Here is a 14,096-nt window from a genome sequence, read left to right as displayed (position 1 = left end):
TATCAATGCGGGTGGCCAACTGGATAAGTTCAGACAGGTTAGCAGGAATTTCTCGTGCGGCCAGAACATCTTTGATGTGGCTGGATAAACCTTTCTTGTTTCTTGAAGGTCGCGCAGAGAGCCTCGTTGTTCCAGGCGAGTTCAGAAGCAAGGGTACGGAACTGAATGGCATATTCGCCCACTGAAGAGTTCCCTTGGACAAGATTCAGTAGAGCCGTCTCGGCTGATGAAGCCCGGGCTGGCTCCTCAAAGACACTGCGTACTTCATAGAACAAGGACTGGATAGTAGCATTGGCAGGATCGTTGCGGTCCCAAAGCGGTGTGGCCCAGGACAAGGCCTTTCCAGACAGCAGGCTGACCACGAATGCCACCTTAGACCGTTCTGTAGGAAACTGGTCCGAGATCATATCCAGGTGTAGTGAACACTGGGTCAGGAAGCCACGGCACAACTTAGAATTCCCGTCAAATTTGTCTGGTAGAGACAGGCGAACTCTGGACGTGGCAGCGTTAGATCGCTGTGGAGGAGATGCTGGAGCTGGCGGTGGAGATGGTTGCTGCTGTGGAGGCAGAAGCTGCTGAAGCATGGCAGTCAACTGAGACAGCTGTTGTCCTTGTTGGGCGACCTGCTAGGATTGCTGGGCAACCACGGAGGTGAGGTCAGCGAGACTTGGCAGCGGCACCTCAGCGGGATCCATGGCCGGATCTACTGTCAGGATCTGGGTTGGTAGCGGGAAGAACACGGGAGTGGATCCTCTGTGTCAGTGAGGTGATGGCGTGGGCCATACCAGGGGAACGGAATCTAAGGGGTTACTGGTTTTCACCAGAGCCCGCCGCAAAGCGGGATGGACTTGCTGCGGCAGGTAACCCCCAGGTCGTTCCACCCGATAGCGACTCAACCTCACTGACTGCTGAGACAGGCGCGGTACACAAGGACTAGGCAAGGCAAGGTCGGAGGTAGCAGAAGGTCTGGGCAGGTGGCAACGGTTCGTAGTGAGGGGCAACGGCAAAGGGTCTGGATACACAGGCAATAGGCACACAAGAACGCTTTCACTGGCACTAGGGCAACAAGATCCGGCAAGGACAAGAAGGGGAAGTTGGTATTTAAGTGTAGGGAGTGATTAGCACTGATTGGGCCAGGCACCAATTAGTGGTGCACTGGCCCTTTAAATTTTAGAGAGCCGGCGCGCGCGCCCTAGAGAGCGGGGCCGCGTGTGCCGGGACCGGACAGCAGGAGGACGGAGCAGGTGAGAGGATTGGGATGCGACCCGCGGGCGGGCGCGTCCTGCAACGCGGATCGCATCCCCGCCGGTGATAGCAGAGCAGCGCTCCCGGTCAGCGGGTCCGACCGGGACGCTGCACGCAGAAGAATGCCACGAGCGCTCCGGGTCACTGCTCCTCCGGCGTAACAGCACACCTCCAATTAAATTTGGTGCATTTTGGTAAAATTTTTTAATTTATTAAGTGTAGATTTGTGCCTTTTTCTGACTTTATAACTATGTTAGATTGGTTAAGACCATGTCCACTTGTATTTATGCTGCCAAATTTCCTGAACTTGCAAGAATTGCTACAAATAATTACGAAAATATGTAAAAAATTGAATAAATCCCCCTCGTACTGTACAGGCCCCTATGGGGCAGTTCTATGATAGAGGTGTGTGCTTTCCATATATTTTTAGCAGGTTTATGTCTGGATACTTTTTTCTTCCTTTTTTCTCTCTTCACATTACTAATAAGAGTACGCTGCTTTAGTTTTGAATAATGTCAAAACCACAAAACGACATTTGTTATTTTTAAAGTACAACTCCAGTGATGGCTCGGGAGGCAGGATATTTCCTTAAAATATTCAGGGAGGAAGACAGGATACTGGGTTGTAGACTCTTCAGGGACTCGTGGGAGAAGGAGAGTCTACAAGCCCAGTATCCTGTCTTCCTCCCGGATACCAAATACATCCAATGGTCCGACCATGGACCAATGGGAAATAATTTCTTTATGAAACTATCATTGATTCACGCTGTTGTGCTGCATTATACTGCATGTTTTCTCTTGTCCTGTATACTATCCCATGGTGAACCAAGACAGTTTTAGGGGGAGACACATCAGGACGCTTTGTTGATATTACAGGAATGTTGTCTTTTGGGAGTCACCCGTTTACACTGGGGGTAGCATTGGTGGTTTTTCTAGAGACTATACCACTATACCACAGCATACGCATTGTTGCAGAACCATATTGATGTGAGGGTAGACACCCTGGTGTTTTTGCAGTTATTTACCCATTGTGGTGTTGTAAAAAATTAAACTTTTTTGGGACCATTGCCATATGATGCTCATTTTTAATGCATATCCATTAAATGTTAGGCTTCTTTCACACTATGAGTATTCATCCGTTATTAAATGTCCGTTTTCTGTGTGAAAACGGATGTATAATAACGGATGAAATAACGGGTGCTAACGACCCGTTATAACATCCGTCATGTATGGCCCTAACACCTCTGCCTACAGACTCCCACAGCCGGGACTACTAATACTCCCATCATGGAACAGACTTGTTTCCATGATGGGAGTAGTAATTCCCCAGCTGCGGGAGTCTGCAGACAGCTGGGGAGGCTACATTAGTATTTGTACTACTACCCCCATCATAGGACAGAGTCTGTTCCATGATAGGGGTTGTAGTACAGGGGCTGAGGGATTGATCGCACCGGGTTTCACTTCTGAGACCCGATGCGATCAGAAGATATTAAGCAGGGGAGTGGGCGGCATGGTCCGCAACCCTGCAATGTATCCTGTGTTTTGACTTTCATTTTTAAATCCTCTGCGGGTAGCCCTGAATGGCCGGTACTGAGAAGACAATCAGGGCTCTCAGCAGGAGATTTAAAAATGAAAATTGTGAGTAGCAGGGGCCATATGTATATTAAAAGCATTGTCGGGGGCAAGATATATAGAGCTGCAGAGGGGGAGACATATAGCCTATATATCTAGCCCCCCACAGCGCATTAGATATGACCCCCGCCAGCGCATTTATAAATATATATCCCCCGCCAGCGCATTAAATATATATCCCCCACCGGCGCATTAATAAATGTATACCCCCCGCGGCGCATGTATAATGTACTGTCGCAGGCTGCCATCTATATACATATGCCGGGCTGCGCTATAAATGAAAAGCATTCTAGCAGCAGCATCGGCCGGCCGATGCTGCTGATAGAAATACTTTTCATTCATAGCACAGCGCCAGCATAAGTATATAGGAGCGCTGTGGGGGGCAGATAATATGTCTGCACCCCCCAGTGCTTCTATATACATTTTCCGGCACTGCGCTATGAATGAAAGGTATTTCTATTAGCAGCGCATAGTGCCAGCACACCTTCTCATTCAGAGTTTTCTTTATTTTCATGACTATGAATATTGTAGATTCACACTGAAGGCATCAAAACTATGAATTATCACATGTGGAATTATAGACAAAACAAAAAAGGGTGAAAATGTCATATTCTAGGTTCTTCAAAGTAGCCACCTTTTGCTTTGATTACTGCTTTGCACACTCTTGGCATTCTCTTGTTGAGCTTCAAGAGGTAGTCACCTGAAATGGTCTTCACTTCACAAGTGTGTTGGTGTGGAGGAGGAGGTGTGCTGGATGGTGTGGGGGAGGGGAGGTGTGATTGTGTGGGGGAGGAGGTGTGATGGTGTGGGGGGGCTTTGCTGGTGACACTGTTGGGGATTTATTCAAAATTGAAGGCATACTGACCCAGCATGGCTACCACAGCATCTTGCAGCGGCTGCTATTCAATCCGGTTTGCGTTTAGTTGGACCATCATTTATTTTTCACCAGGACAATGACCCCCAAACACCTCCAGGCTGTGTAAGGACTATGTGACCAAGAAGGCAAGTGATGGGGTGCTGCCCCAGATGACCTGGCCTCCACAGTCACCGGACCTGAACCCAATCGAGATGTTTCGGGTGAGCTGGACCGCAGAGTGAAGGCAAAAAGGGCCGACAAGTGCTAAGCATCATGGGAACTCCTTCAAGACTGTTAGAAGACCATTTCAGGTGACTACCTCTTGAAGCTCATCAAGAGAATGCCAAGAGTGTGCAAAGCAGTAATCAAAGCAAAAGGAAGAACCTAGAATATGACAGATTTTCACACTTTTTTGTTATGTATATAATTCCACATGTGTTAATTCATAGTTTTGATGCCTTCAGTGTGAATCTACAATATTCATAGTCATGAAAATAAAGAAAACTCTGAATGAGAAGGTGTCCAAACTTTTGGTCTGTACTGTATATAGAAGCGCTGGGGGGTGCAGACATATAGCGTTATCTGCCCCCCACAGCGCTTTTTTATACATATGCTGGTGCTGCCGGTCGATGCTGCTGCTAGAATGCTTTTCATTCATAGCGAAGCCCGGCATATGTATATAGATGGCAGCCTGCGACATTACATTATACATGCGCTGCAGGGGGGTTACTTGCAACGGCGGGGGGTATACATTTATTAATGCGCCGGCGGGGATATATATTTAATGCGCTTGCGGGGGTCATATCTTTATATATGCGCTGGTGGGGGTCATATCTTTATTAATGCGCTGTGGAGGGCTAGATATATATGTATCCCCCCCCCCTGCAGCGCTATATATCTTGCCCCTCACAGCGCTTTTAATATACATATGGCCCCTGTTACTCACAATTTACATTTTTAAAACTCCCGCTGAGAGCCCTGATTGGCTCCTCGGTACCGGCCATTCAGGGCTCCCTGCGGGGGATTTAATAATGAAAGTAAAAACACACTATACATCGCAGGGTTGCGAGCATGCCGCCCTCTCCCCTGCTCAATAACTCCAGATCGCATCGGGTCTCAGAAGTGAAATCCAGTGCAATCAATCCCTCAGCCCCTGTACTACAACCCCCATCATGGAACAGACTCTGTTCCATGATGGGGGTTGTAGTACAAACACTAATGTAGTCTCTGCCCAGCTGTCTGTAGACTACTGCAGCCAGGGAATTACTACTCCCATCATGGAAACAAGTCTGTTCCATGATGGGAGCAGTAATAGTCCCTCAGCAATGCAGGAGAAGTAATAGCGGATATTATAAACCAGGTGCAAACAGATGACATAAAAATCTATGTTAAAAATAATGGCCCTTAATTTACCCGTTTCTTGTGACGGAAGAAAAATTAGTGCATGTGCCGTCTTTTCTTCCGTCACAAATAATGTCCGTTATTCATGATGGGCTATAACGGGTCATAACGGATAATCAAAAAATCCCATAGACTTGAATGGGATTGTTTAACGGCCCTTTAACATCCGTTATTAAGGCTTTTCTAACGGATGTTTCTAACGGATGTTTTAACTGATGAATTTCATAGTGTGAAAGGGGCCTTAAAGGGGTACTCCGCTGCTCAGCGTTTAGAACAAACTGTTCCGAACGCTAGAGCCAGGAGCTCGTGACATCATAGCCCCGCCCCCTAATGACTTCACGCCCCCGCCCCCTCAATGCAAGCCTATGGGAGGGGGCGTGATAGCCATCACGCCCCCTCCCATTGACTTGCATTGAGGGGGCGGGGTGTGACATCATGAGGTGGCGGGGCTATGATGTCAAGAGCTCCAGTACCCCTTTAAGTTTTAGGCAGAGTTAGTTTTTCCAGTGACAGGGGAAGTCCCACAGACTTACATAGGACTTCAATACAATCCGTAGATTGAATGCCATAGTCTTATGCCAGTCTCTGGCTTGGGAAATTTAAGCAAACATCCTGCTGCCCGAGTTACACTTTAATAAAGCAACATGAGGTCAGTCAGATCCAAATGTAAGAGAACACGGTGGCATCTGATGTATTTTACGTGTTACGCAGATCACTATAATGGACGCTTCACTATAATGGAATAAGTAACATGTCTTATCTGGAATGCACTGAACTGCGCCACATATTCCCATTGGAAAAAACATGGCGCACATTAAAAGCATTTTTTTGTTGCTCTCGCCTTACAGTTTGTATCCATCCTTAAAGGGGTACTCCGCTGCTCAGCGCTTGGAACAAACAGTTCCGAACGCTGGAGCCGAGGCTGGGAGCTCGTGATGTCATAGCCCCGCCTCCTCATGACATAACGACCCACCCCCTCAATGCAAGTCTATAGGAGGGGCGGGACGGCTGTCACGCCCCCTCCCATAGACTTGCATTGAGGGGGCGGGGCTATGACATCATGAGGAGGCGCCGGCTACAGTGTTCGGAACAGTTTGTTCCAAATGCTGAGCAGCCGAGTACCCCTTTAAAAAAAAAAAAATTTAAATTAAATAGGGGCTGTCATTATAAAAAAATAAATTGTAAAGACATACCGAAAGTCTGGATCAGTCAAGGATCACTAGAAGGAGCTGGGAGAACTGTGCACTTAACACTTTCCTCCCTGGTTCAGAGGCACGTGACCGAGACGGTCTCATAATGTAAGTCTATGGGGTCGTCTCGTCAACATAGACACAGGGCAGGGAGAGAAGCGCATGGACACACACTCTAGTGATTGGTCGGCATCTAAACACTCAGACCCCATCCTATAAATACTTTTGGACAAAGCCTCAGAGAGGTTTGTGTGCCTCCATATGATACTCTGCCAGGTGCCATATGTTAGAGCAGAGTTTCACAATTAGTGTGCCTCCGGCTGTTTCAAAACCTCAACTCCCAGCATGCCCAGACACCTATAGCACTGCAACAGCTAGAGAAACCCTGGTTGGAAAACACTGCATTACAGAATAAACAGCAGGTAACAAAAATTCCCCAATTTGTTTTCAGTTGTATATGTACAGAAGGCCCCATGCACCCGGACTCCAGGCCCCGGACAATTCTGCCACTGAAATTGTTCCGTACAAAGAAGGAACATGTTCATTCTTTGCGCGGAAGTCCGCTAACACTGCATAGCAGCGTCGGGAGCTTGTGACGTCATAGCCCCGCCCCCTCATGACATCACGCCCTGCCCCCTCAATACAAGTCTATGGGAGGGGGCGTGATGGATGCCACGCCCCCTCCCATAGACTTGCATTGAGGGGGCGGGACGTGACATCATGAGGGAGTGGGGCTATGACATCACGAGCTGCCAGCGTCGGAGGATTTTGTAGTGTGAAAGCAGCATTATACGGCAAATACCGCGGCGGTCCCTGCGGCCATCAACGGCCGGGACCCGCGGCTAATACAGGACATCAACGATCGCGGGGTTTCCCTGTATTAACCCTACAGACGCGGCGATCAAAGCTGACCGCCGCGTCTGAAGCGAAAGTGACACTAACCCGGCTGCTCAGTCGGGCTGTTCGGGACCACCGCGGTGAAATCGCGGCATCCCGAACAGCTTACAGGACACCGGGAGGGACCTTACCTGCCTCCTCGGTGTCTGCTCTGTGCCGGGATCCCCTGCATGGCCAGCGCTCTCCTTCAACGTCATCACGTCGTTGCGCACACCGTCCCATCATCCAATAGGAGCGGCGTGCGTAGCGATGTGATCGTGGCGACGGAGAGCGAGGATACCGGGCAGCAGACACGTTCGAGCGACGGGGACACCCCGGGAACGCGGCGACAGCGATGGAGGGCGAGATCCAGGGCAACGGTGAGGGGTCCGGAGCGGCGGGGACATGTGAGTACTACCTCCTATACCAGTGGTCTTCAACCTGCGGACCTCCAGATGTTGCAAAACTACAACTCCTGGCAGTTTTGCAACATCTGGAGGTCCACAGGTTGAAGATCACTGTTCTATACTTTACATTGTATTTGGTGCAGAATCTTTTTTTTTCTAAATTTTTACCCTTTAAAATTGGGTGCGTCTTATATGCCGGAGCATCTTATATGGCGAAAAATACGGTAATAAAGATCTGCTGGAGCTGTAATCACTGTCTATGTAGAGGACAGGAGCTTCTTCAGGGTCCTGTACAGTACACACAAGGGGATATTTATCAAAGTTGTCTATGTCCCGCATCAATATAGACCAAACTACAGGGGGTTAGTCCGGTCTATTGTGCGCCTAATTTATCAAAAGTAAAAATAAATTCTGTGCACAGACTTCTAGATCTATACTTTAGGGTACGTTCACACGTGCGGATTTACTGCGGATTTTACGCTGCAGATCCGCCGCTGAAGGACCTCTGTATGGTGCCCTTAAATGTGCCTGCTCGGAGCGCCAATACACCGCTCCGAGCAGACACACTGCGATGGGTGAGTCGCCGCTCATGCGCAGTGTACTCGCACACATCGCGGCCGCTCCCCCTGCTCAATGAGCTAGGCCGAGAGCTGCCGCGATGTAGAATATACTGCGCATGCACTCGGCGACTCGCACATCGCAGTGTGTCTGGCGTATTGCCGCTCCGAGCAGGCACATGTAAAGGCAGCATATAGGAGGTCCTTCAGCGGCGGAGCCGTAGCGAAATATGCTGCGAAAATCCGCACGTCTGAACGTACCCTTAGGGTACGTTCACACGCGCAGATTTTTTCGCGGGTTTCCCGCTGCGTATCTGAAAGTGGGCGGGCTCTTCTCGGCTTTCCGCAGCAGATTTTCCGTGGCGGAATTTACGCCAAAGTCCCTACTGACTCCAATGGGGCTTGTGGTGGATTTTAAATTTCGACGCGGAAAATCGGCTGCGGACAGCCGAGAAGAGCCCGCCCACTTTTAAATACGCAGCGGGAAACCCGCAAAAAAATCCGCGTGTGTGAACGTACCCTTAGACTGTATTTAAACCTGCTCCAGTATGGTCTGACATTTCGGCGTACTTTCAGCCGATGCGATTTGTCGCTGAAAATGTCGCTATTGATAAATTCAGCACCAATGCATTTTTCTGTCTAAAATAGCATAGAATGCATCATGTTCTAAAAATTCTCTAAAGCAAAAGTCGCAGAAAAGTCGCACATATTTAGACTGCGACTTTCTGTGCGACAAATTTAGACAGGAAAAACAAGTCTAAATCCTTTGATAAATCTCCCCCACAGTGTCCTAAAAAAGTAACATGGAGCCACCCCCACCTGGTGTCCTAAGGAGCAACTAACCCTGGTACAGGTAAAGAGTACAGAACATGTAATACCTCCCTGTACTGTAGGGGGCGCTACCAGACACCAGTCAGTGCATGCACTTCAGTAATACAGGTAAAGAGTACAGAACATGTAATACCTCCCTGTACTGTAGGGGGCGCTACCAGACACCAGTCAGTGCATGCACTTCAGTAATACAGGTAAAGAGTACAGAACATGTAATATGTAATACCTCCCTGTACTGTAGGGGGCGCTACCAGACACCAGTCAGTGCATGCACTTCAGTAATACAGGTAAAGAGTACAGAACATGTAATACCTCCCTGTACTGTAGGGGGCGCTACCAGACAGGAATTCAGTGCATACACTTCAGTAATACAGGTAAAGAGTAGTACAGAACATGTAATACCTCCCTGTACTGTAAGGGGCGCTACCAGACACCAGTCAGTGCATACACTTCAGTAATACAGGTAAAGAGTACAGAACATGTAATACCTCCCTGTACTGTAGGGGGCGCTACCAGACATCAGTCAGTGCATGCACTTCAGTAATACAGGTAAAGAGTACAGAACATGTAATACCTCCCTGTACTGTAGGGGGCGCTACCAGACACCAGTCAGTGCATATGCTTCAGTAATACAGGTAAAGAGTACAGAACATGTAATACCTCCCTGTACTGTAGGGGGCGCTACCAGACACCAGTCAGTGCATATGCTTCAGTAATACAGGGGTTTTGTCCATACTGATTGGTCGGTTGTTCCGGCCATTGACACGTTTCAGATCTGGACTGTCTGTACATTGTATGTTGAGTCGGGTTTCAAGTTACAATGGTCCAGAAAAGACCATTATATGTTGAAACTATTGTATGTTGAGGCCATTGTAAGTTGAGGGATCACTGTGTATACTGCATGTGGCTGTATTCTTGGGTGCAGGATAAATAGCATCAATAGTAACTAGCAGAGAAAACGAATGAAGTCGCACTCACCGGAGTATATCTTCAGCACCAGAGAAGATATATAACACTTATAGCAATGGAAAAAGGAAATTACAATTCCATGATGGGGAGCGAGAGCCGGATGGAATTGTAATTTCCTTTTTCCATTGCTATAAGTGTTATATATCTTCTCTGGTGCTGAAGATATATTCCGGTGAGTGCGACTTCATTCATTTTTTTTCTACCAAATCCTGGATCCGTATCTAGTACAGCAGTGGTCTCCACAAACTGTGCACCTCCAGCTGTTTCCCAACTACAATTCTCAGCATGTACAGACAGACACCGACAGTCCGGACATGCTGGGAGTTGTAGTTTTGCAACACACTGTTTAGAGACCCTACAGCAGCCCATCCTGTGGCTCCCCAGCGGTTGCAGAATTGGAGAACTACAACTCCCAGCATGCTCAGGGTGACAGGTTATGGAATGCTCAATCCATGTGACCTATTCCTATCCCAGACATGTCACCCACCCTGCACACAATCCCCTATTGCAGTGGTGTCCAACCTGCGGACCTCCAGATGTTGCAAAACTACAACTCCCAGCATGCCCGGACAGCCTTTGGCTGTCCGGGCATGCTGGGAGTTGTAGTTTTGCAACATCTGGAGGTCCGCAGGTTGGACACCACTGCCCTATTGTAATGCACTCCCTCTGCACATCATCACCACATACACTACAAGTCCCAGCAGCAGCCTGGTGCCATATGCTGGGGGTCCTGGATGCCCCCCATCTCCCCTCATGCCCTGTACCACTCACCAGCCCCTCAGCAGATGTGCTCTGTATCCCAGCCCCGGGCACTGATTCTAGCCTAGCTGTTCCGTGATTGGCTGCTTCTCGTCCTGTGACCTCTCTCAGCCAATCAGAGTTCGGGGAGAAAAAGCAAAAAAAAAAAAAAGCAAAAGCTGTGAGCCAATCACAGAGCTGCTTACAAAACTGCATTGTCCCTGCACGTAGAGGGTCATGACGGGAGTTGTAGTTCTACCTCTATCTTTAGTGCGGGGCGTTTCCCAACCAGTGTGCGCCTCCAGCTGTTGCAAAACTACAATTCTCAGCATGGACAGCAGCGTATCTGTGCTCTAAAGCATGCTGACACTCCCTAATATGTTCCAAATCTGTAAATGCAGCTCCCATAGGGGGGAGAGTTATCAAAACCTATGCAGAGGAAGAATTGCCCGGTTGCCCATAGCAACCAATCAGATCGCTACTTTCATTTTTCAGAGGTCTCTGTGAAAATGAAAGAAGCGATCTGATTGGTTGCTATGGGCAACTGCACAACTTTTCCTCTGAACAGGTTTTGATAAATCTCCCCCCCCCCCATAATTTCTTACCTCCTATCTACCTAGTGCTGAGGGTCTTTCCGTTTTTGCACTTTCATTTTTTTTCCTCCTTACCTTTAAAAAAAAAATCATAATTCTTTAAATTTTGCACCTAAAATTCCATATGATTGCTTATTTTTTGCGTCACCAATTCTATTTACCCCAAACTCATTTTACCCCAAACTCTACGGCGAAATGGAAAAAAAAATTATAATTGTGCAAAAAAATTGCCCAAAAACACCATTTTGTAACTTTTGGGGGCTTCCGTTTCTACACAGTACATTTTTCAGTAAAAATGACACCTTAATCTTTATTCTGTAGGTCCATACGATTAAAATGATCCCCTACTTATATAGGTTTGATTTTGTCGCACTTCTGGAAAAAATCATAACTACATGCAGGAAAATGTATACGTTTAAAATTGTAATTTTCTAACCCCTATAACTTTTTTATTTTACTGCGTAAAGGGTGGTATGAGGGCCATTTTTTGCACCGTGATCTGAAGTTTTTAGCGGTACCATTTTTGTATTGTTCAGACTTTTTGATTGCTTTTTATTCATTTTTTTCATGATATAAAAAGTGACCAAAAATACGCTATTTTGGAATTTTTTTGCGCGTACGCCATTGGGCGTGAGGTTTAATTGACGATATATTTTTATAATTCGGACATTTCCGCACGCGGCGATACCACATGTTTATTTTTATTAACACTTTTTTTTTTAAATGGGAAAAGGGGGGTGATTCAAACTTTTATTAGGGGAGGGGTTAAATGATCTTTATTCACTTTTTCCCCCACTTTTTTTGCAGTGTTATAGCTCCCTCTATCGGCTATAATACTGCACACACTGATCTTTTACATTGATCTTTGTTATCGCATAGGATAACATTGATCAATGATTCTGCCGCTTGACTGCTCATGCTTGGATCTCAGGCACTGAGCAGTCATTCGGTGATACTGGAGGCAGGTAAGGACCCTCCTTGTGTCTGCCAGCTGTTCGGGATGCTGCGATTTTGCCGCGGCGATCCCGAACAGCCCACTGAGCCAACTGGCATTAGTTTACTTTCACTTTAGACGCAGCGATCAACTTTGAACGCCACGTCTAAAGGGTTAATAGCATGCGGTGCCACGCGCTATTAGCCACGGGTCCCGGCCTTGTTAGAGGCCGGGCCCAACCCGCTATGACATGGGGCCACGCCGTGGCCCCCCGTTATAGAAGGGGAGCGGACTCAGGGAGTACAGCTATGCCCTGCGTCCTTAAGGGGTTAATGTCGCCCCAGTCATGTGTATTGTAGTTCCCCATGCTTATCCAGCATTGGAAAAGCATTCTTTTCTAGAAACAGTGCCACCCCAGTCCTCAGTTTTTGTGTGTTATTGCAGTTTAGTGCCATTGAAGTAAACGGTGCCAAGTTGTAATACCACACACAACCTGAGGACAGGGGTGGTGCTGTTGGAAGAATTCAGCTGTGTTTTTCTATTCCTGGATAATCCCTGTAATCTACTATTAAGCCTAGTGGTACATTCACACATATATAATCCACTGCGCAGCGGGAATTCTGCTTCCATATTTTCCTCAGTGGAAAATACCCAAGCAGAATATAGGATTATGAAATTTGTCAATGTCCTTTAAGGGCCTATTCACACTACATTCACCGGGTGGGGATTCCATAGTGTGAATGGTCCCTTAAGGGACGTTCACATGTTCATAATGATAAATTCCATCAGCTGCGGCCGCCTACTAAACTCAATGGGATTGATGATGCTTCTTTTCTCCTCATATTCTGTGGAAATATGGAGCAGAAAGGTGCCAGTCCACAAAGATTCAGCTAGGGCATTTTCATCATGAATTCCGTATACTCTAAGGATATGTTCACACAGTGGAATGTTGGTCCGGAAATTTCCGTGCAGACGTTCTGCAGAGAGCGGATGCAGGCAGCAGGGCTGGTGCTACCATAGGGCAGCTAAAGCAGCTGCCTTAGGGCACCAGAGGTGGGGGTGGAGTGGAAAAATCTGTATCCCCAGCCACTGACGGTCGGATAGGCGTGGTGCGAGGTACGCGATGCTCCACTGCCGCCACGCCCACACACCAACTTTGTATCTCAGTACTGGGACCGCTGTGTGATTGACACACAGGTCCCAGCGCATGCGCCCTTCAACTCATGTAACGTGCGCGCTGCTGCATGTCATCCAGCAAGCGCTCGCTCCCGCCGCCGTCGTCCTCCTCAGTGTGCCTGCGCAGGGCTAGGTGCAGAGAGCGCGGGAGCAAGGGCTCGCTGGAGAAGCGAGCTCTTGCTGGATAACACACAGCAGCGCGCACGTTACGTGCGCGCTGCTGTGTGTTATCCAGCAAGAGCTCGCTGGGTGGGCGTGGTGGCGGCAGAGCATCGCGTACCTCGCACCACGCCTATCCGGCCGTCAGTGGCTTTGATTAAAAGCACTTTTAAAGCCTGCATATATGAGGTAAAATAACTGCTGTACACAACACCTGCACACAGTACAAAGGCTGTGTGCAGGTTATTTCACTAAAATAAGGATATGTCCACACAGTGGAATGTTGGTCCGGAAATTTCCGGGCAGACGTTCTGCAGAGAGCGGATGCAGGCAGCAGGGCTGGTGCTACCATAGGGCAGCTAAAACAGCTGCCTTACGGCACCAGAGGTGGGGGTGGAGTGGAAAAATCCGTATCCCGACGAAAGGCTCTTGGCAATCTTCTTTATAGCCTAGGCCATCTTTATGTGGAGCAATAATTTTCTTTTTAGAGAGTTCTTTGCCATGAGGTGCCATGTTGAACTAACACATTACCA

At 48.0% G+C, this 14,096-nt stretch overlaps 2 protein-coding genes across 5 annotated transcripts in view; one reads left to right on the top strand and one right to left on the bottom strand.

Annotated features, from left to right (window-relative positions):
* Window positions 1–14,096, top strand: part of VARS2 (valyl-tRNA synthetase 2, mitochondrial) — a 102,854-nt gene that overhangs the window by 23,117 nt on the left and 65,641 nt on the right. The window lies entirely within an intron of this gene.
* The window catches only part of LOC130290948 (putative zinc finger protein 702), a 44,719-nt gene that overhangs the window by 12,829 nt on the left and 17,794 nt on the right, over window positions 1–14,096 (bottom strand). For 2 of the 4 annotated variants that reach the window (XM_056539209.1, XM_056539204.1), the window contains exon 1: window positions 10,735–11,080. The exons of the other annotated variants lie outside the window; for them this stretch is intronic. The gene's annotated coding sequence lies outside the window, so the exon portion shown is untranslated. Of the gene's footprint in view, window positions 1–10,734; window positions 11,081–14,096 lie in introns of those variants that run through there. 4 annotated transcript variants of the gene reach the window in all.

This window comes from Hyla sarda, chromosome 9 (assembly GCF_029499605.1).
Source record: "Hyla sarda isolate aHylSar1 chromosome 9, aHylSar1.hap1, whole genome shotgun sequence".
Lineage (NCBI taxonomy): Eukaryota > Metazoa > Chordata > Amphibia > Anura > Hylidae > Hyla > Hyla sarda.
The sequence above is the reverse complement of the archived record's forward strand: the minus strand, read 5'-3'. Positions and strand labels throughout refer to the sequence as shown.